Below are 22,565 nucleotides of genomic sequence, written 5' to 3'. Positions count from 1 at the left end.
AGGAAGAGAATAAGGGACTGGCCAGTGGGTGATGGAGAACAGGGTTTGAACAACGGCAACTAGAGGTTCAGAATCACTGGGATAGGGCAGGTATGATGGGGTGGAACTGGCAATCACTGAGGAATGAAATCTAGTAGGTTACTATTGTCCATAGGGACTCAACTTTGTGTGGCGTTGTCCCAGCCCTTTATATCCTGGTTACTTTCCACCTTTCTTGTAATACTGGTCTCCTTGCTCTCCCTTGTACAAGGCACTCCATCTCCAGTCTCTGTGAAGCTAAGCCTCCTAGCCTCCCTGGCTTTCTTCAAGTCAGTAAAAATCCCATCTTTTGCAAGAAGCTTTTGCCAATCCCCCTTAATCCTAGTGCCTCCCTCAGAGGTAATCTCCAATTGATCCTGTCTACATCTTGTTTGTACATAATTGTTTGCAAGTTGCCTCCTTCCACTAGACCTTGAGCTCCTTGAGAGCAGGGACTAGTTTTGGCCATAGCCCAGGCATTAAAATGTTTGTTGACTGGTAATTGATTGGGACAACCTACTAAGGGTAATAGATTCATGGAGGACCAGGATGTTAAAACTAGGAGGAACCATAGTGATGATGTAGTCAACCCCCCTCATTTTACACATAAGGAAACTAATATCCAGAGAGGTTAACTGACTTTGCCCAATGTTACACAGGCAGTAACAGAACCTGAATGTGAATAGCGAACTGTACTAATGAAACCAAATCTGTCAAGCCAGAATTACGTAATATTTTCTATGTGGTAACTTTAGCTTCTGTATCTAGCAAAATTCTTAGTGGACTATATAATTAGCAGTGTCTATTTCACTACACTATATATACCAAGGGGTTTTAACCATTTTGTTGACATGGACCCCCTTGGTGAAGGCTCTGGACCCTTACTGAGAAATATGTTTTTAAAGTCATAAAATAAAATACATAGTATTATAAAGGAAGCTAATTTTATTGAAATATGGTTATAAAAAAACAGGTTTATAGGACCCCAGGTTAAGAACTCCTGATCTATACTTAAAATCTGTTCATAGAGTAGGCTAAATGTTTATTTGGGGTGGGGGTAGTTAAGCTTTAGTTAACCTTTCAATCAATCAGAAAGCAGTTAATAAATGTATAGAACACTGGGCCTGAAGTCAGGAAGACCTAAATTCAAATCCAGTCTTAGCTACTTACTAGTTATGTGACCCTGGGTAAGTCACTTAACCTCTGTCTGCCTCAGTTTCCTCATCTGTAAAATAGAGATAATAACAGTACCTTCCTCCCAGGACTGTTGTGAGGATCAAATGAGATATTTGTAAATCATTTTGGAAATCTTAAAGAGCTATATCAAGGTTAGTTATTGTAGTTATTATTATTATTATTATCTGTTAGGTAGTATGTTAAGCTCTGGTGATTAAAAATAAAACAGTCCCTAATCTCAAGAAGCATACATTTTAATGGGGGAGATAGCATAGACATATAAAAATATATGTAAAATATAAGTGAAATGAGTGCACGGCAGTATGGGAGGGAATGCACTAGAAACTAGGTAGGCAGGAATCAGCAATGGCTTCATGTTGAAAGTGACCTTCAAGTTGAGTTTGGAAGGGAACCAAAGATTCCAAGAAGCAGAGGTAAGAAGTGGAGGTGGGTAGGAAGTGCATTACAGGTATAGGGTTGGGGAGGTGAGGAAGGGCAGCCAGTGCAGAGGTACAGGACATTTTGGATGAGGTGGAGTATGTAATTAACAATGAAAAACAATAACAAAAGGTTTAATTTAATTCTACTGCTTTCTGACAAAGAATAAAATAGGAAACAGTTCAATTGCTTTCATCAGTGGTATTCAAGGCCCTCTATAATCTGTCTCCAATCTATCTTTCTAACCTTATTCCCCTATAACTATTCTCCTATATTAACCTACATACAGACTAGTCTGCTCACTATCTCCTATCATGCTTTCCTCCTGATATTCCACCAATGCAGAATGTCACCCCCACTCTTCAGTATATCTGTACCCTATCCATGGTCCAAAGCTAAGACTCAGTACCATGGAAAGGTAGCTGGATTAGGAGAATCTACGTTTGAATTTCCATTGCTGCAGTTCTTTGGGCTTTAGTTTTCTCATCTGTTGGAGCAGACTGGACTAGATGATCCCAAAGATTACTTCCAACTCTAAATCTCTAAGGACATGATCCCATGTACCCTGAACCAAAAGGAGGGAAGGGAAGCAGGAAGGGAGGGAAGAAGAAAGGAAGGATGAAAGGAAAGGAATAAAAGAAGGAAGGAAGGAAAGAAGAAAAGAAGAAAGGGAGGAAGGAAGCAACACAAGGGAGTATGTAGAGAGGAAGGCTTTATTGAGCAACTGTTATGTGCCAGGCACCATGCTAAGCACTTTATAAACATTAACTCATTTGATTCTTCCCTACCTGGGAGGTAGTTGCCATTACTATTCCCCACTTTACAGTTGAAGAAGCTGAGGCACACAGAGTTTAAGTGACTTGCCCAGGGTCACGCAACTACTAAATGTTCCAGGCTTGATTTGAACTCAGGACTTCCTGACTCTGGGCCCATTGGTCTATATATTTACCAGGAGCCTTAGCTATAATGCCCCTTCCAAACACGTGCCAAATGACTGTGGGATGAAATCAGTCAGTATTTGAATAGCTATTAGGTACTGTGATGTCAGGAATGGAGAGGTCAGAAAAATAATTAGAAGACATTATGTGAACTTGTAATGAGTGTAGGAACCCTTTACTACAAAAGAGCAAGTTGTTTCATTACTTATTCCCAGTTAGCGAAGCCCAAATGAATGAAGTTGCACTATGGTTAATGTTATTCTGTGAAATTTATTCTTTCATTGCATCTTCTGAGTTTGATCTTTTTAACAGTTTATAAGGAAGGATTTGCAAAGCAAATTAATGATACATGCATTGTAAGAAGCATCACTTTGTTTGTATTTTAGTTACAGAATTTTAGATTTGGAAGGGACCTCAAATCTGAACCAGAATACCCTTTTAAATATACCTAGTAAATATTCAGTCATACAACATTTGATTGCGTAATGATAATACTAATAATAATAGCCATCATTTATAAAACATTTTAAGGTTTACAATGCATTTTCCAAATTTTATGTAGTTTTATCCTCACAACAATTATGGGAGGTAGGTGCTATTACCTCCATTTTATAGTAAGGAACCTAGAGGACACAGAGGGTAAGTGACTTGCCCAAGATCACACAGATGCTAAATGTTTGAGATAGTATTTGAATTCAAGTCTTCTTAACTCTAGGTCCAGCACTCTATCTACTGTGCCACCTAGCTGTTTAAAGACCTCTAGTTAGGACATAACTCACTACTTCCTATGGTAGTTCACCTCAACTTCTGGATAGATAAATTCAGAAGGGAATGAAATCACTGTGGGTTGGAGTGGTCAAGGAGGGCCTCATGAAGCATATGGGAGTTGATGAGAAACCCTGAGGCTATTCCCCTTCCAGATTGATTTTTTTTTAAAAGAGGTCATTCTTTGCTTCATTTCTTACCTAGCTTTACTCACTGAATGAGTATTGCCTCAGTAAAAATGAGACCTGAGAAAGATCTTAGCTTCAAAAGGCCAAAGTCTCCCACTGCATCCAGGACCATCTCTAGTGGTTCTGATCTATATCTTGCCACTGGACCCAGATGACTCTAGAGGAAAAAGTGAGGCTGATGACTCTGCACAGCCCTTCCTCACTTAAATCCAATTCACTGCAAGTCATGGCATTACCCTTCTGATGTCACGGTCCTCTTCATGAACAAAGGACAAACAACAACAACAACCATGGTACCACTTATTTCAAGGAAATAGTTTCAAAACAGGACAATGGCAGAGGACAGCAAAAGTTACTTTTCTTGTGTTCAAAGCAACCTTAAGCTTTATTATAATTTTTTAATGAACATAACTTAAAGCAATGAAAAGTAAACTATGAGGAAAGAAAACTAAACTATTTTATAAGGAATAAAAAGGAATACAAGACAGAGTAGAAAAAGCAGAAACATCTCCTAAGGCAAATAAGGTAGACTTTGTGACAGAGGTTAATTGGAAGGGAAAATTCTGGAAAACATTAATGAAATATAAATATTAAACAAATTCATTTGCACTGAAATTTAATAACAAGTCTCCTTAAATGAAGTACATATGTAAGGATCCCCACAGGTCTCTGATTGGCTTAGGAATACACATACTATCTTTGTTTTATTGAATTTTTATTTATTTTGCTAAACATTTCCCAATTATATTTTAATCTGGTTCAAGCTGAAGTCAGGAAAGTTGTGGGCCACAGGCTGCAGGGTGTTTGACACCTCTGGTGTATACCAGTGAAACTAAATTTTCACAATGAAAAGGTCTAACTAAAACACAGTTAGATTCTCTACTTTAGAATAAATGTAATTTTTTGCCTTTGTTAATAATATATACATATATATATATATATATATATATTTTTTTTTTTTTGTTGCTTTTTTGGTGAGGCAATTGGGGTTAAGTGACTTGCCTTGGGTCATACAGCTAGTAAGTGTCAAGTGTCTGAGACCGGATTTGAACTCAGGTCCTCCTGGCTCCAAGGCTGGAACTCTATCCACTATGCCACCTAGTTGCCCCTAATAATATTTTTAAAGATGAAAATAAGATGCTGAGAAAATAAAGCATGTAACTCTCTCTTTATTTAATACCTGCTGAACTGAGATATACTTTGAATAGGTTTACACCTGAAGAACAGTAACTTGTGAAAAATCCTAGGGACATATTGATGGGAATAGTCTGCCCATTGAGACTTTAGCAAAATTGAAAAGTTACTAGTGAAGAGTTAGTTATTGAAATATTATGGGGAAATCTTACAAATGCAGAATAACCATTCTAAGCTGTAGAAAGGAATCAGAGGCTTGAATATGAAAACTGCACATGAAAAGGGTGCAAAGACAATGAAATTCTACACACTGTAGAATTTCCCAGCTTTCATATTTTTGTCCCCAGCCACTTATCTATATAAGATCCCAAAAGGAATCTGAGAAGTAGCCTTGGCTGGATTGAAACTAATCACCGTAAGCCGAGGAAGACTTGAGAGAAGTAGTCCTCAAGCAGGAGGGACTGTCCCAGTCAATATCACTCAGCCAAAGCTAGTGGATGAAGTGGGAAAAGACTATAGTAAGCCCACGGAGTCTAGCTGATGGATCCATCCCCTTTAGAGATTGTGCGCTTAGCTGAACAAGTTGCCTTACCACATCTAGCTCAGCAGCAGCTGACCAGTGGCCAGGCAACCTTTGATCTACTCCAGCAACAGACTGACATGTCTAACAGAGAAACTGTGCCCTAGCAGGAGCCAGTCCAGCTTGCCAATGCCACACCCTACAATGAACTTTGTGAGGACCCTCTCAATAAAGAACTTTGACACCCTTTAGTTTAGAGTTGTGAGCTGCTTTATCTATGTGTTCCCTATAGTTTTGCCTCATTAACACTATTCTTTAAGCTTGTGCGTACTTTCCCTCACCCCTAATTCTATGTATATTTATAGGAGAATGTGTCCCTGATCTTGAGATAAATGCTTGGTAACTGCTGATAATGCTATTTGAATAAATGTCTTTTTTAAAAGAACTGAATCTATTAGCTGATTATTAAAAGGAGTCACACCAGTGGGGGCTAATGAACTAGGGCTACAGTTGCTACTAAAATCCTGGCAGAGGTAAGAACCACCCCTCTGGAAACCTTCCAATGTCACTGCAAATTGGGAATATGACCCTAGAAACGACCTGACATAAAGAAATAATCAGCTTCTGGACAAGTATATAATAAAAGCCTGAATGAGGTCAATCAATCTCATGGTTCAATATTCTAACAAAATAATACTTTTAAGTATTAGGAGATTTACTTAGTTATAGTAGAGGAAGGATATTCAACAAACACATTCAATGAGGATATCACATTGATTCATCCAAGCACAGGTCACCTGTCTCCATGTTGTTTGGTGGTCCACCTGTTAATTATCAGGGCCCAGTCGAAGTTCCTCACAGTTTTTTTAAACTCAGGTTATCAGGAAACCATGGCAACATTTTGAGCCTTAGTTCCCCAGCACTAATTAAGTTATCAGGATGGCTTCAATCACTTTTAAATAAAAACTAGCCTAGTCCAAATGGAGGAGAGCCTTAGAAAATTGATCCCCTCACCCAAAAGAACTGAAAGATGTCTAATCCTATTTGGCAACACTTTATTACAGTTAAGTGTGAGTTACAGTACAGTATGTACCTGAAGTAAGTAAAACAAGGTAAGTTAAAAATCTATAGCTTACAAAACACTAATTCAGCTTGATCATTCCTCCAATTAAACGAAACTAATAAGGGTTTAAGACTATCAGATGGTAAGGAGAGCCTGATGTAGATAAATATGTTGCTCTCTCAAGACATGATATTGTACTCATTATGAAAAATAACCAAATACATTCACCAACAGAAAAAATGACATCAAAATGGCATTTTGATTCCTACACAAAGAGAGATCATATGAACAAATATTTCCTCTTTGTATCTAGGGACAGGGTTTCAAGCATATAAAATTAAACTCTTAAGATGGAGTATACCTGTGATACCAAATTTTTATTTACACTAAACAAATCTTTTAGAATATTTAATTAGTGTCACAATGACCAACCACAATTCCAGAGGACTAAGAAGGATACAGGCTTCCTTCCTCCTGACAGAGGTGATAGATTCAGAGTAGTTTGAGACATAATTTTTTGGGACATGGCCAATGTGTGAATTTGTTTTGCTTGACTTTACATGCTATGTAATAAGTTTTGTTTTTCTTGAATTCTCAAGGTGGGGGGAGAGGAGAAGGAGGAGACTGGAGAGAGAAAGCAGATCTTCATTTGAAAAAAATTAATTTAATTAAAAAATAATATTTGATCAGGATGCATTTACTATTAAGCAGTAGATACAGCACTAGTAAGGCTTGAGTTCAAACCCTGTGTCAGACACTTACAAACTGTGTGAAACTCTAGGCAAGTTACATAATCTATCAACCTCAGTTTCTTTATCTGTAAAACAAGTATAATAATGACACCTACCTCATGGGGTTGTTGTGAGGATCAAATGAGATGATAAAAGTAACATGCTTTGCATACCTTAAATTACTACATAAATGTTACCTATGATTAGTTATTATTATATTCTGATACACAACACCATAACCTCAGATGTCCTGAAGACAAAGGCATGTATTTGGCACACCTGATGAAATCTGACTCTTATTTTAACATGAATAACATCTGCCATGGATGCTAATCATACCCTTAAAAACTTTTGGCAGACAGAAGAAATTTCATTTCACTTTGGCAGTGCTAGAGTTTATCTCCCAGAGAAGAACACACGCAAGTGATACATGAGATAGGGTGTCCCAAAAACTTTTAGCTCAAAAGTTGTGGGTTGCTTTAATAGCTTAAAAACTACACTAAGACTTTTGGGACATGCTATAAAAATATGAAAAGTCAATCAATAACCTGTAAATTCATGATTATAATACCAAAGACAGGATTCTTATGGCTCACTTTCTCTATTAAAAACAAACAAACAGATGTCTTCCACAGAGGCAACGAACCACTCAGAACTCCTCGAAATCCTTTCATACTGCCTAATAAGAGCTTATATGACATGTAAGGGTTACAAAATACTTTTAATAATAATAACAATGAAAATAATAATAATATCTAGAATTTACATAGAGCCTACTATGTGCCAGGCATTGTGCAAGGCACTTTACAAATATTATCTCACAACAATTCTAAGGAGATAGGTGCTATTACCACTCCTGTTTTATAGTTGAGGAAATTGAGGCAAACAGAGGTTACATGACTTTCCTAAGGTAACCTAGCCAGTAAGCAGCCACTAGATTTGAACTCAGGTCTTTTTAATGATGAAGAAAGTGGTGCTGAGAAAGTTATAGTATGCACTTGAAGTAAGTAAAACTTTATTAATGTGTGCAAATGATTATGCAGCTAGTAACTCTCAAGAAGCATTTTTGGAACCCAGGGTTTCCTAACTTCCAGTCCAGCACTCTTTCTATCATATCAATATGCTACTAGTTATTGCTGGGCAAACAGGCACTCAACAAATGCCTGATAAAGAAAGTACAAAATGAGGGAGGTCAGTGATTATAGAATCAGAGAATCTCAGAGCTGGAAGGGACCTCAAAGGCCATCTACTTCAAGCTAGATCTCAATGAGAACCCTCTACAACCCTCCCCAACCCCACCCCAAACCTCTCAAAATAGCCTTCCCGTCTCTAAGGTCTTCAGTGATTCCTGGCACAGCCCATTCCCATTCCATTTTGGGACAGCTCTAATTTTTGGAATTTTCTTTCCTGAGTGACGCTGAGCTCTTTGTGGATGGTAAGGTGAAATCATCTTCCCTCAGACTTCCCACTCATCATTAACTCTGCCCTCAGAGACCTAGGGGAGAAAATTCAATTCCTTCTTTTACATATTACATATTCTTCATCACACATTTACATCTCTATATGATATCAGAAGATCACGATCACATCTTCTTTAACTCTTCTCTCTCCAACTGCAGTACTCCCAGATCCTTCAAATAATCCTCATAAGATATGGTTCCAAAGCTTTCTAAGACCTATCAGTTCCACTACTGATAACCACGACCTTGTGGAAATCTTTGGTTCTATGTGACGCAATTTGCTTAGCTACAAATGGGGAAAATAATTCAGGTCATATCAATAAACCAATTCCAAAAGCATTTTTTAACCACTTATGCCAGGCACTCGGTTAAGCTCTGTCTGAGATTACAAAGAAAGAGCAGTCCTTGCTCTAAGGATTACCAACCTCAAAAGGTTATTATGGGGCAAAAGAGAGGATAGAGTCTGGACCCATAATTTCATTGGTATAAAGAACTCTAGGTTGAGGAAATCACTTCTATCAATGCAAGCTGATTTCTTCTCTGGAAAATGTATTATTACAGAGTTGGCCTGAGGCTAACAGGCTAGTATGTATCAGAGGCAGGGCTTGAACCCAGGTCTTCTTGGTTCTGAAACCAATTTTTTATTATGCCATGCTACCATGAGGAAAAAATAATGACTTTAAATAATACAGAAAAATATAAAGGTAAATTCTCATAGTTAGGAATTCTATTATAATGAAGGAATCTGTAATCTGGTTCCATTCTCATTCAGCAAATGGTTCAAAGGAATTATTTTTGTGATTCTGCTTTCAAAACCTTTTACATTAAGAATAATTCTGTAAAAGTGTTTTCTTTGCCCTTGTACAATCCTGTGCTCTGAATCCTGTGCTATAACAGAGGCTGAGTACATATTGGCCCCACTAGGGGTGAAGGTGACCTCCCTGGAGTACTTTGGGCTGACCTTTTAGTAAGGTCACATCCCTCCCTTAAATATCATAACCATCTAAACAAATATTCATATCCCTCCCTTAAATATCATAACCATTTAAACAAAATATTCAAAACACCTCACTGGTCCCCTCCCAAAAATGCTTAGTCTCAGATATTAAAAGATTCCAGATCTTGGAGGAGGACAGGAACAAGAGTAAATATCCTTTATGATTTGTGTTCAATAAATACTTGTTGATAAATTAACTCATTGAACTAATAACTCAGTTCAACAGGCATTTGCTGAATTCAATTCAATGAACGTTTATTAATGCCTACTCTGTATAAGGATGCTATAGGTGATGGAAAGAAATAGAAGATATGCTTTCTTCCTTCAACAAGTTTACAATCCTGGGGCAGTTAGGTGGTGCAGTGGATAGAGCTCTGGCCTTGGAGTCAGGAGGATCCAAGTTCAAATCTGGCCTCAGACACATGACACTTACTAGCTGTGTGACCCTAAGCAAGTCACTTGACCTCACTGCCTAGCCAAAAAAAAAAAAAAAAAGTTTACAATCCAGTAGGGAAGATAAGAGACACATACATATTAATATTTAATATGAAGTGTGATAGGACCAAAGTCTACCAGGGTTCTCTGCTCTTTCGTTTCTCCTTTCCCTGTAGAAAAAGCTAAAGAAAACCACAGCTTGGTTGACTTGGGGAAGGGGAAGGTTAAAACTGTGCCTTCCTAGATTAATCTTTCTAGTGGCCTCTGGTCATGTTGAGATGGCTTTGGGGTCACCTAGGGGCATCATGAGGGATGTAATCGGTGGAGGGCTCTCTTATTTAGTGGATGTCTGAAGGCTCCATCCTGCCCTGCTGACCAGATGCACTTCCATGTAAAGATGAGAGAAGCATCACATTTGTAGAGGCTACATGCCACTGGATCCTTGGTGCACATACTTCCTGTGTTTGGGCTAAGTAAACCTTGTTTTATTATCTGTTCTATCACTTACATGTATCTCATTTCAATCCAACATCGAATCTGAAATCATAAAGTTGGTACTTTGCATAGGATACAAGAATGAGTAAGACTCCCTGCTCTCAAAGAGCTTACAGTTCAATGTCATAAAGTGCCACAGCCAAAGAATTCGTTAGTTAGGTCAAGTAAGCTTCTGCTGAGCTGAAGAACCTTTCCATACTTCATTATGCTGGTTCTCCAGTGGCTGACCCAGTCTGTCTTCAGGAACACACTTGAAGCCTTTCCAGCCTGGTAAACCTTGCCTGAGATTAGGCCGCTATTGCAGCCGTGAGAACCTAGGGTCATTTCCACACCGTGCCAGAAGAGGAGGAATAAAACCAAAACACAGATAGTAGCAGTAAAAAGTTGGATTATGCTAAGTACAAAGTACTAGTAGGATTCAAAGGAAGGTTACACTTGCTTTTGTGGTAATAGGAAGGAATCAGGAAAGAGATTATATTGGAGGAAGAATTATCTGGGCCTTCAAGGATGGCTATGATTTAAGGCAGTGCAGAAGAAACGTCCAAGTAGAGAGGATAGCATGAACAAAGGTATGGAGACTTGAAAGCACAGGACTTGTGTAGGGAATGACACGTAATCTAATGGAAATGTATAGGAAATTTATTTAGTGAAAGATAAAGGTGAAAAGACAGGGTGGTAACACATTGTAGAATGCTACGTATGCCAGATTGAGTAGTTTTGATTTTATTTCACAGGCAAAGGTAGACTCTGAAAGTTTTTAAACAAGGAGAGTTAATCTGCTTTAGGAAGATTGATCTGGCATTTGTGTTTAAGGTTGGATTAGAACGGGAAGAGAATAGAAGCAAGTGACTGATCAGGAAGCTAGTTTCAAGGGCCAGTTAAGCCTCGATGTGGGGTAGCCCCTTTTTTTGGTCTAGGAAAAACTCCTTTGTTTTGTTGCCCCCTCAAATAAAGATTTGTCCTTATTTTTTAACTTTTATTTTAAATTTTAGGATACCACTGTCAGGGCAAGCCTTCCAGGAAGTAAGGGCAATATCTATTTATATGTCATCTTACCTCCTACTTCTATGGTGAAGGATGTTAAGCTGAGGGATTGCTTGGAGGGGATGGGGGGGGGTTCACTTGCTCCAGTTTTCTGGTAAGCACAGAGTTGATTTGGCACCAGTCAATCAGAGCTGGGGAGCCAGAAATCAGTACAATAAGGGTGAGTAAACTCAACTGCCAGTTGGCTGAACAGCCTATGAACAGACTGCCATTGGGCTTAGCAGCAGCTGGGAAAATAGGGCAAGGCAGGTCACTCATCAGAGAGGAAAAAAATGGAGGGAGGGTGGCTTAAGGTGCAGCAGCTGGAAGGCGGCAGTCAAGCCAGGTCAAATTTGATCTCACCAAGGCCGCCTTTGGTTGGAGTGAATGACCTGTGACACAGTGCACAAAGCTGGGATGATCCCCCTCAGGATTTGCCCAGTCCTGTCTGCTCTGCCTGTATTCCATAGCTCGTCTCTGTGCTGTCATATTAGAAAAACACATTCCAGAACTTGAATCTGGCTTATATAAAAGTTTTGGAGGTCTGCTCTAATGTGACCACAATACTGCCTCAAGATCAGAACTGCAGGCAAGGGAGGGTGTGGAGCCTCTTAAGAGGTCTCCAGCCTCTTTCAGTAACACAACAAAATTTCCAAGGAAAGAGGGTCAGGAACATGGGGGAAAATTCCATGCCTTTTATGCAGGGTTACCTTGGAAGTGTACTTGATCCTGACAGATAACAGGTGTTGGAAAATTACCATTTGCAGCTTAAGCGCCAGCGAGACGGCTGCGTATACTGTGACTGGCTACAATTCTGGAAAATTACCTCTGCTATCTTCTCTTCATGTAAAAATCCCATTTTCATAATCATGGTCTGTGTCCAATTCATTAAGCTGTTGTGTTTCCCCCTTACCCTGTCTCTCCAGCATTACTGGTTTAGCATGTAAAAACAGGAACCCAGAGATTTCTATTTCTGCTTCACAATATCATTGAGCCTGTCAAGTTTGTCACGCTGGTTACATATGTCTGAGAAATGGGGAAGATTAGCCAAAGGGCATAGGTTATTGTTTACCATTTATGAAGCAATGAAAGTGTGTATATATGTGCATATGTAAGTTCTACTTTCAAATATGAGACTACAATTCTACCATGGGGGGCAGCTAGGTGGCGCAGTGGATAGGGCACCGGCCTGAAGTCAGGAGGACCTGAGTTCAAATCCGACCTCAGACCAAACTCTTGACACTTACTAGCTGTGTGACCCTGGGCAAGTCACTTAACCCCAACTGCCCCCCCAAAAAATTCTACCATGAAACACTTATTTCATTCAATCAGATGGTAATAATAACAATAATAATAGGCATTTATAAAGCTCTTTCAGATTTGAAAAACCCTTTATACATGTCATGATATTCACAACAACCCTGTGATATAGGTGCTATTATCCTCATTTTACTGATGAAGGAACTGAGCCTGAGAGAGTAAAGTGACTTTCCCATGGTTTCACAGCTAGTAGTAAGTATCTGAGGCAAGATTCAAACTCAGAACTTTGTGACTCCAAGTCTAGCACTCTATCCACTGTGCCACCTAGCAAAATGGCACACAGAAAAGTATCAAAAGGTCAAGGACATATAGGGGGAAATGCTGATGCCTACTTTCTTCGACACTTAAGAAATATTGAGTCTGAACTGGATTACCTCATAAGGAAATGAGGTCCTACCACTGGAAGTGTATGAGAAAAAGCTAAAGGGCTTCATCTACTGAGTGAGAAGTTAGACTAGAGGTCTTCTAAGGTGCCTTCTAATTCTAACAGTCAATGATTCTGTCATTTGCTCAGTAAATACTAACTACAACCTCCAAAAGGTCTTGTAGTAGGTCCTGAGAGAACACATTCCTGATGAGAGTTTAAGAAGTGTTAGACAACTATAACACGTGGCAGATGGTGGTCTACAATCTAGCTCAGGGGTGAAGAACTGTGGTCTCAAGGCCACATGTGGCCTTCTAGGTCCTTGGGTACAGCCTTTTGACTGACTCCAAGTTTTACAAAACAAATCTTTTCATTACAGGGATTTGTTCTGTTAAGTCTGGATTCAGTCAAAGGGTCGAACCTGAGGACCTAGAGGGCCACATGTGGCCTTGAGGCCACAGGTTCCCCACCCCTGATCTAGTTTATATTAAAGTTTTGGAGTTCTGCTCTAATGTGACCACAATACTGCCTCAAGATCAGAACTGCAGACAAGGGAGGGTGTGGAGCCTCTCAAGAGGTCTCTAGTCCCTTTAAGTAACACAACAAAATTCCCAAAGTAAAAGGGTCAGGAATAGAGGGGGAAATTGTCAAAAGAAAGGTACAAACCAGCATTCTGAGGGTTGAGGAGAGGAAAAAATCACTCTTGGTTGGGAGGGACCCAGGAAGGTTTCGTGGATAAAACAGCATTTAAGCTCAACCTTAAAGCAGGGGTAGGATTTTATAGTTGGAGATAGGATGGAGAGGGAGAGGAATGAAGTATAAATAATAAATGTGGTGGAGAGGCAGACCCAGACGGCTTCTGAGGTCCTGTCCAATTCTGATATTCTATGATTCTCTGAGGGTGACATATTTCAGGGAGAAAGAATGGCATGAGACAAGTCTGGGCAACAGGAATTAACAGTTTTCCTGGGCTACTCAGTAGATTACACTCACTGTCCTGGAGGGTTTAAGCAAAGAAGAGGTGAGAATTGAGGCCGGATAGAAGACTTGAGGTCATTGGGGAAAAGGAGTCTGGAATTTTCTGATAGGTAATAGAGAGCTATTAAAGGTTTTGGGGCATGAGAGTGAACGATCAAAACTTCACTTTACAAAGATTATTCCAGTAATAGTGAGTAGGATAGACTGAGGAAGAATAAATCAAGTAATTTAGCAAAGTATTTCATTATTTCATGTGGGAAGTAACGAAGACCTCAACTAGGATAGTGGCACTGTGAAAAATGAGAAGTGTTGAGCAGACAAAATCAATAGAAAAAAGAAAACTTATACATTGCCTACATATTTCCTCCCCTAGACCTCCAAACTGCCATCCTCTAAAACAAAGATTTTTTTTAAGGAGAAAGAAGAAAAAAAATTCAGCAAAACTAGTCAACAGAAATAATAATAATAATAACTAGCATTTTATAGCACTTTAAGGTTTGCGTAGCACTTTGCAAATATTATTTCATTTTATCCTCACAATTATCCCAGGATGTAGGTCCTATTGACCTCCATTTTATAGATGAGGAAACTGAGGCAACCAGATGTTGTGACTTTCCCAGAATTATATAGTTAGTAAGTACCTGAGACTAGATTCTGAGTCAGGTCTTCTGACACCAGGTCCAGAGTTCTATTCACTGTGCAACGTAGCTGCCTCTAAAAAAGCAAAAACAAATAAACAAAAATCCCCAACATGATGGACTTGATAGAATTTTTTAAGTGATTGGGTATAGGATGTTAGGGAGAAGGAAGAGTTCAATATTTTTCCAAGATTTTAGTTTTACCTGACAATGAGGATGGTAAGATAATTAATAGGAGAGTCAGAAGAAATTGGTTTCAGGGCACAGAAAAGATAATGAGTTTAGTTTTAGACATACTGAGTCTGAGGTGACAGAGGCACAACCATCTCGAGATGTCTATGACTAGATAGATGTATTAAGAGTTAAGGAGGATGGACTTTACTTCTTCTAGCTGAGGTCCGTTTGGGTCTTGGCACCACTTGCGTCATGGCCTTGGTTTGCCCCATGCTTCAGTGCTTAGAGAGTGACAGGGGCCTAGAGCCTTGGTAGTCTCAGCTTCCTGTCCATGGTAGAGCCTCAGGCTGTGGACAGTCTCTTCCCACCCCCCCCTTTCCTCCATCCCACCCCCCTCTTCATGGAAACCAGCTGTCTGTAGAGCCTCTGCACGAGAGCTGCTTGGGGCTCTTTCTTTGCTAGTTCATCACTAGCTGCAGAATGTTTCCTTTTGACATCTTTGTCCTATCTGCATTACTTCCATAGACTTTCACCGTGGGAATCAGAGTTCTGGATATCTATCTAGAGGAACACCTGGATCACAGTCTTTCATGCCATCATCCAGAGAGCCAGATGTGCCCGCTATTGAATACAGTACAGGTGGGCTTTTAGGCAAGATGTCTTTGCCAATTGGAATGCACCGTCGGGCATTCAGTTATGATAATGTCCTGAAGGATCCCACACCTATGACTCTGCCTTCATCTGACATGTGCAGTAAGGTTCTGTGGAAAAAGTCAGTCATCCCAGATTGGAAGTACCAACAGCTTTCCAAGGCTAACCCCTCAGCTTCCAGTGACCACATGAACAAGGCCCCAGTGGTGAAGGCCAAGGCTATGCAAGTCATCACGAATTCTCTGATTACAAAACGGACACAAGAGAGTATCTAGAGCTTTGAGCAGCCAGCAGGGTTGACAGACACAGGATACACTCCCCATAAAGGCCTCACCACAGAAGAAACCAAGTACCACTGTGTGGCAGAGGCAGTCCAAAAATAAAGTTACAAAATGGAGAAATGACAAAAGAAGATAGACTGACTGCTTCAACCTGGTCTTCTCCAAGTAGTACATCCTATTCTTCTCACAAGCAAAAGCTTAGAGGCTGGATCTTTTACTTCCTTACCTGGCCTAGATGTCAGCAGCGTGGACTCTGGAAATGGAGATAGAGACAAACCCTCATCTGAGAAATGGAGTCTTTTTTGACCAAGAACCCTTCAGAAATCCAACTCGAGTTTTAGTGTCCAGTCCTACAGAGCTACTCAGAAGCCATCACCAATGGAGACCATTTGGGCTCAGGCTACTAGAACTGCAGAAGACCCAGCAGCCTTCAAGCCACCTAATATCGACCTTCCTGTGACGGAAGGAAAGAAACAACCTCCACAAACCCATAACATCAAACCAAGGGACATGAATGTGTTGACTGCTACAGGGTTCTAAAGCTCCCTTTTCACATGAGCAAAGTTGCTTTTCCTGGTGAATCACTGTTACATAGAGAATCTTAGATTTTTCTTTCTTCTCATCCGCCTTGCACTTGACATAGAAACGGTGTCACCCATTTACAATTCTGCTGAAGATAATATTCCTGGGGAAGTAGTGATTGTTTCTTTAAATATCTGTAGCAAAGCTTGAATCTTTCTAATGCAGAAAGACCTATTCTGCAATGTCCCAAAGTTGGTCTGAATAACTTCTCCAAGTATAGTCGACCACAGCCAGTTACTGATCTATAGAACTAGACTGCAAGGGGCAAGGGAAATCATAAAATCTAGTAGACTTTGTTCTGCATATTTCATCCAAGATAAAAAAAAATTAAGGAGGATGACTTCTAAGTCTGTATCCCAAAGAGATCACAAAAATGAGAAGACCCATATGTACAAAAATATTTATAGCAGTTCTTTTTATGGTGGCAAAGAATTGGATGTTGGGGGGATGCCCATCAATTGGATGAACAAGGTGTAGTATATGAATGTAATAGACTACTACTGTTCCATAAGGAATGATGAGCAGGCAGATTTCAGAAAAATCTGGAAAGATTTGCATGAACTGATGCTAAGTGAAATGAGCAGAACCAGGAGATCATTGTACACAGTAACAGCAACACTGTGTGATGACCAACATTGATAGACTTAGCAATGCAATGATCTGAGACAACTCCAAAAGACTCATTATGGAACATGGTATCCACATCAGAAAAAGAACTATGGAGTCTGACTGCAGATCAAAGCATATTATTTTCTCTTTTTTTATTTGTTTTTTTTTTTCTTTCTCATGGTTTTTCTTTTTGGTTCTAATTCTTTACAACATGACTAATGCGGAAATATGTTTAATATGATCATACATGTATAGCCTATATCAGATTGCACACTGTCTCAGGGAGGAGGAGGGGAAAGAGAGAGAGAAAATTTAAAACTCAAAATCTTATAAAAGTGAATGTGTTGAAAACTAAAAATAAATAAATATTTAAAAAAAAATTAAGGAGGATGTACATAAAAGTGGAAAAAGAAGTGTGGAATAGGGTGGGTTCTTTAGAAAGTCTCATCTTCAAGACCAATCTGGTCAAAAACTGGCTGCCATTATTTTGTCACCCTCTTTGCAGTTAGAAGAGGACAGGGAGTAACTGGAAGATGCCAAAATGACTCTTTCCTATAAATGTAAAAAACTTATCCCTTTGTGATCTTTGCACTGTGAAGGAATGGAAAACAGGTTTTTGCCTAGAAACTATATTGGGACTAAGGTTTAGAGAAATCAGAAGTAGTAAAGAAACTCTATAAAGGGAATTGGAAACAATATTGGTTAAGATGAACAAAGGCTAAGAGGACAAGTTGTGGTAATAAAATATTGTGATCAGTAAGGAATTTGTGGTTGAAAAACAGTGGAAGTAAGTTTTTGAAGTCTTCTTTTGAATAAGTAAGAATGAGGAGTGAAAGAAGAGTGAAGAAGGTTTTTGATGAAACAGGATGGATTCCCTCCATCTTCATTCAGAAAAGACCCCCTATTTCTGAATTCCTCTTTTCAGTAACTTTTCTTTGAGAGGAGAAAAAAAACTCCAACAATAACCAGGCAGAGTCCTCTGGATTCCACCCCATTTAAACCTCAGAAGTGAGTCAGAATGAGAACAAGTGGGAATGCCAAAGAGGAAGTTTAAGCAGTAAAAGTAGGAGATGATCATGCTTTTAGCAAATGCGACAGAGGGTAGGTCTGGAAAGTTTGACAATATAACAGATGAAAAAGAAAATGAACTTTGTGAGAACTAGAGTTTAAGAGGTCAAGAAAATAAAGGATGTATCACTCTGTTGCGATAAACAGAATGACAAAGAAAACAGATTAGTAGATCTTAGAGTAATGATTAAGGGCAAAAAAAAAAACTTTTAACAAAAACAGGGCCAAATGACCTAGAGATGTGACGTGATGTGGCACTATGACATTCAAGAAGGCATTTCACAAGTTAATCAGAGACATAAGGCTAGGCTGAGGGTAGGAAATGGACAATGGTGAAACTAAGTGGTGAATTTAAGAGATAGATTAAGAAAGCAGTTGAGTTTTCAAATAGATACAAGCCAAGTACAGGTAGAAGGAGGGACTACAGTATGAACTAAGGTTTTCTTAAAGCAAACAAACATATATAAGGAGAGGGCTCATTGAAAACTGGTCTCAGAGTCAGGAAGACACAGAGTCAGTAAGACAGGGTTGGCTTATGTTCCGCCTCAGACTGGTGGCCAGTCCTATTGCCTATGTGGCCCTTAACAATCATTTAACCTTTCAATGCCCCAGGTGACTCTCTAAGATTAGAAGTTGCAGGCCAGATGATGACCTGCTCAGGTACAGGTAGTTCCCTTACTTTGGAGAAATCACAGGTTCTGTCCAAAATGAACAAAAAAACAATCATCTGGCATTACATGTAAAACACCCCAATTCATTAAGATGGGGAAATTTCAACTACAGAATACAAGCTATTTGAGGACAGATACTGTCTCACTTTTGTTTTGGTATTTTGAATGGCTAGTACGGAGCCTGGCACATAGTAGAAACTTAATAAATGCTTGTTGAGTAAACCCAATGAATGTTTAGAGAGACATTGGTGGACTAAGTATTTGGAGATAGGAGTGTGTGTAGTGAATAGATCGATGGTTTTGGAGTCAGAAGACTGGGGATCAAATGCTGCTTCAGATACTTACTACCTTTGGGACGCCCAGCAAATCACTTAACCTCTCAGCCTTGGTTTTCTCATCTATAAAATAAGGGACTTTCAAGGTTTCCTTTCACTGTGAATGTACAATATGGAGATCTTTAAAGCACATCCTTAATTCAGAATAACAGATTAAGAAGACAGGCCACCATGGTTTAATGGAAAGATCGCTAAATTTAGAATTCACTTCAATGGACCTATGTTTACATGCTTGTTCTGTCACTTAGTATACCTATCAGACCTTGACAAAGTCACTTGACCTTGGTAGGCTTCAGTAATCTCATCTGCAAAATGAGGGGGGTCAGACTAGACAATCTCTAAGGTCTCTTTCAACTCCAATAAATGTAGGATTCTATGATCCATTGCTGGATCATAGGAAAAGGGAATATGAGTTGACTGGATTAGAGAGAAATTAAAGTCTCACAAGCAGCAAGACAGAATGTGACAATCCAGGGAGATCAATAATTTGTGAATATGGCTGTGTATACAGCTATGGAGTCAGGCCTACTCCACTGATGAACTTTCAAAGTGATTTAGAGCTGGTTCGGCATAAATGTTGCTTCCTTCAGAGCAAATTCAAATACAATCTACTGCTTCTAATCACCACTGTCTACCATTTATGGAAATGATTTCCTTACATTTGTCTCATTCCCTCTTGCTTTTAATAATGGTACATTTTATCCATGTGAAGTGTTTTTTTTTTTTAACTTTTTGTTTCTTTGCTCAATTCTTAAGACTAATTGCCACCAATGACCACCGTTTTATGTGTGGTTACACTAGCCTCCATGTTGTGGTATTTTCATAAAACATCTTTATTTCATAATAAACTCTATTTTCCTGAACTGTTACAAAGGCAGGGATGTGATTCCCTTTCACATGATGAATTTTAAATAAAGCACCTGTGGGTTTTTTTTTTAAATAAATGATCATTAATTATTTATGAAATAAGAGCACTGGTAAATATAAGTAGGTCAAATTGTGGGGGAACTGAGTAGAATAGGAATCTACATTTGATTATGCTGCTATCCAGTGGAGTATGAAGGTGACAGATTCAAGGGCCTCTAAGGCCAAGGAATGATGATGTGTTTCAATATATTTCTTTCTTTTTGTTTGGCTTCTACCATTGTCATTGGGCTATCTACTAGTGTTTGTACAATTGTAGGTGTGTTTGTTGTTCCACATCACTCTTTGGTCTCTAGCCTACAAGAGGCTCAACAGATTTAATTCTGCTTAAATTGCTCTGTACCTGACATCTTGCCAAGTAGGTGTTCAGTAAATGTTGATGAAACGCAAATTTGGAGTTGCCACTTGAAGATTTCCTTTTTAAAAAAGCATATGCTTTAAAATAAAAAAGGGCACAGATCACTGTTTATTCTGAAAGGTTTATTTTTAAAAAGCATGTGAGCATCTTTCAAAACAACTGGCAAAATATTTTCACTGTGGTCTCACTTTGTTCTGTATACAGTATGACATTCCTCTTTCCTCTTCCTCGCTACACAAGTATATCTAAACAGGACATTTAATTGATCTAAATTACATTATATTTGATATTAGTGGGCCTCTTTTTTCCCCAAGTAGAAGATAAACAGGAAATAGGTAATTTAAATGATTTAAACAGAGGCTGATTGCATGTTAGAAATGCCTCTTATCTCCATTTCAGGTTTTAATTGTGTACATACAAATGGGTTTTCAATATTTACGTAAAACTACTTCAAAATTTAAAATATATTTTAAAATTCCTGAAGTGGTTAAAAATGTTCACAATGTACTCTAAACATAAAAAAAAAAAAAAAGAATGACAGTTTTGGAGAAGTTTTTTTGTTTCCCAAACAGAGCAATGCTTTTACTTCAGGCTTTGTTTCTTTTTAGACTATATCAAATAGCAAAACAGGAATACGAAGTGCAAAGAGAAAATGAACTCTGCCTAAATAGAACTTAGGGCATTTTTTTTTTTTGCATGAAATGGAACACATTTCACTGTCAGAATTTTTTCACAAATGATTACCATCATTTGTTTCTGAGAGATATTTTTATGCCAGTGGTACTACTATTTGGCATAATTCATAACCTCTATATGCTAGGAGTACTTAGGAGTGAGAGACCATGCCATACTATGTATACCCTAGTATATTTTATGTATTCTACTATCCCAATATACTCTTGCTATAATGAGGAAGGAGGAACTAGTATTTGTAAGGGGTAATAATTATGTCATTGTTCTTCCAAATATCTCAAACACAGAAAAAGTGAATATTTTAAGAAGAAAACCAAGCATTCATTCCTGGTGTATAGAAAGAATAACAGACTAAGAATAAAGACTGAAGGTTCTAAATCATTAGATTGTAAGCTCCTTGAGGGCAGAGGGTTTTTTTGTTTGTTTGCTCATTTTTTTTTTTTGTTAGTTTTGTTTTGTTTTTGCGTCTTCTTGTATTTCCAGAGTTTAGCACAGTGCCTGGCATGTAGTAGGTGCTCAATAAATGTTTATTGATTTTATTGATAGAAACTGCCATAAATTGTCCCAATATGCTCCTGGGCAAGTTATTTGACTTACTCTGAGCCTCAGTTTCTTCACCTGCAAAATAAGTTGGACTACCTGATCGATAAAGTTTCATATGGTTCTGAAATTCTATAATTCTATGATTCTTTCAACAAGTTCATTGAGCACTAGGCAATTAAGCAAAAGATAGCAGATACTGACAGAAAGTAGCTGACAATACATACTTTACTGTCCTAGTAATCCCCCATCTTTCTGTCACGTGATAGAAGATATATTTCATACTTGATTTTCTGGAATGTTTAGCTTTTATACTTATTATAGTCACTGCCTATGCTGACTGATTATTTAATCACCATGACCAGAAATGTCTTATAAATGGGGTTCTTTCTCCACCTGTTCCTACCTACTTACAGAACTGTGAATGAATTAGCCTATAACAATAGTAGGGGAAAGCAGAAATTTTCCATCAACAACACCCAAAGGCCTCAAAAAATTTTTCAAAAAAGTGACAGGAGAGACTTGAGTGTTTCTTACTGCTGAAATCTGGACTACCTTTTGGATATTTCACAATTCATAGGACATGATCTTTTGATTTACTATGTCTGATTCTGTACAAGGAGGATGGCTGATACTCAAGCTGACTGTGCTCAGGTACGACTGTAGCAAAACATCAAGTTAATTACATTTGACGGGATTTTTTTTTTGCTTGTTCAATGAGACAACACCAAGAAGCCCCCCAGAAAAACAGCCCACCCTGCCATATACAGACGTCTTTTTCATAGGCTTTGACATATGCTGACACATTTTACAGAAAATCCATGAGCAGTAAAAGTTTTTCTCAGGCTCAGTTTGAAGAGGTAGAAAAATGTCTTGGAGTAAAAGCAGAAGATAAAAGGATTGTGAAAACTCAAATCCATTTTGAACACCAAAGGAAAAGACTTCGAGGTTCCTATAAAGGTGAATGTGTAGAAAAATAAATGAACATCCCAGAGAAG

The 22,565-nt window shown here is 38.6% G+C and overlaps 1 protein-coding gene and 1 pseudogene across 4 annotated transcripts in view; one reads left to right on the top strand and one right to left on the bottom strand.

Moving 5' to 3' along the window:
• Positions 1-16,739, top strand: part of LOC114054199 — a 29,822-nt pseudogene extending 13,083 nt beyond the window's left edge.
• The window catches only part of LOC114054196 (DNA repair-scaffolding protein-like), a 556,996-nt gene that overhangs the window by 195,942 nt on the left and 338,489 nt on the right, over positions 1-22,565 (bottom strand). The gene's annotated exons all lie outside the window — the stretch shown is intronic.

This window comes from Vombatus ursinus, unplaced genomic scaffold (assembly GCF_900497805.2).
Source record: "Vombatus ursinus unplaced genomic scaffold, bare-nosed wombat genome assembly UNPS02014812.1, whole genome shotgun sequence".
Taxonomy (NCBI): Eukaryota; Metazoa; Chordata; class Mammalia; order Diprotodontia; family Vombatidae; genus Vombatus; species Vombatus ursinus.
The sequence above is the reverse complement of the archived record's forward strand: the minus strand, read 5'-3'. Positions and strand labels throughout refer to the sequence as shown.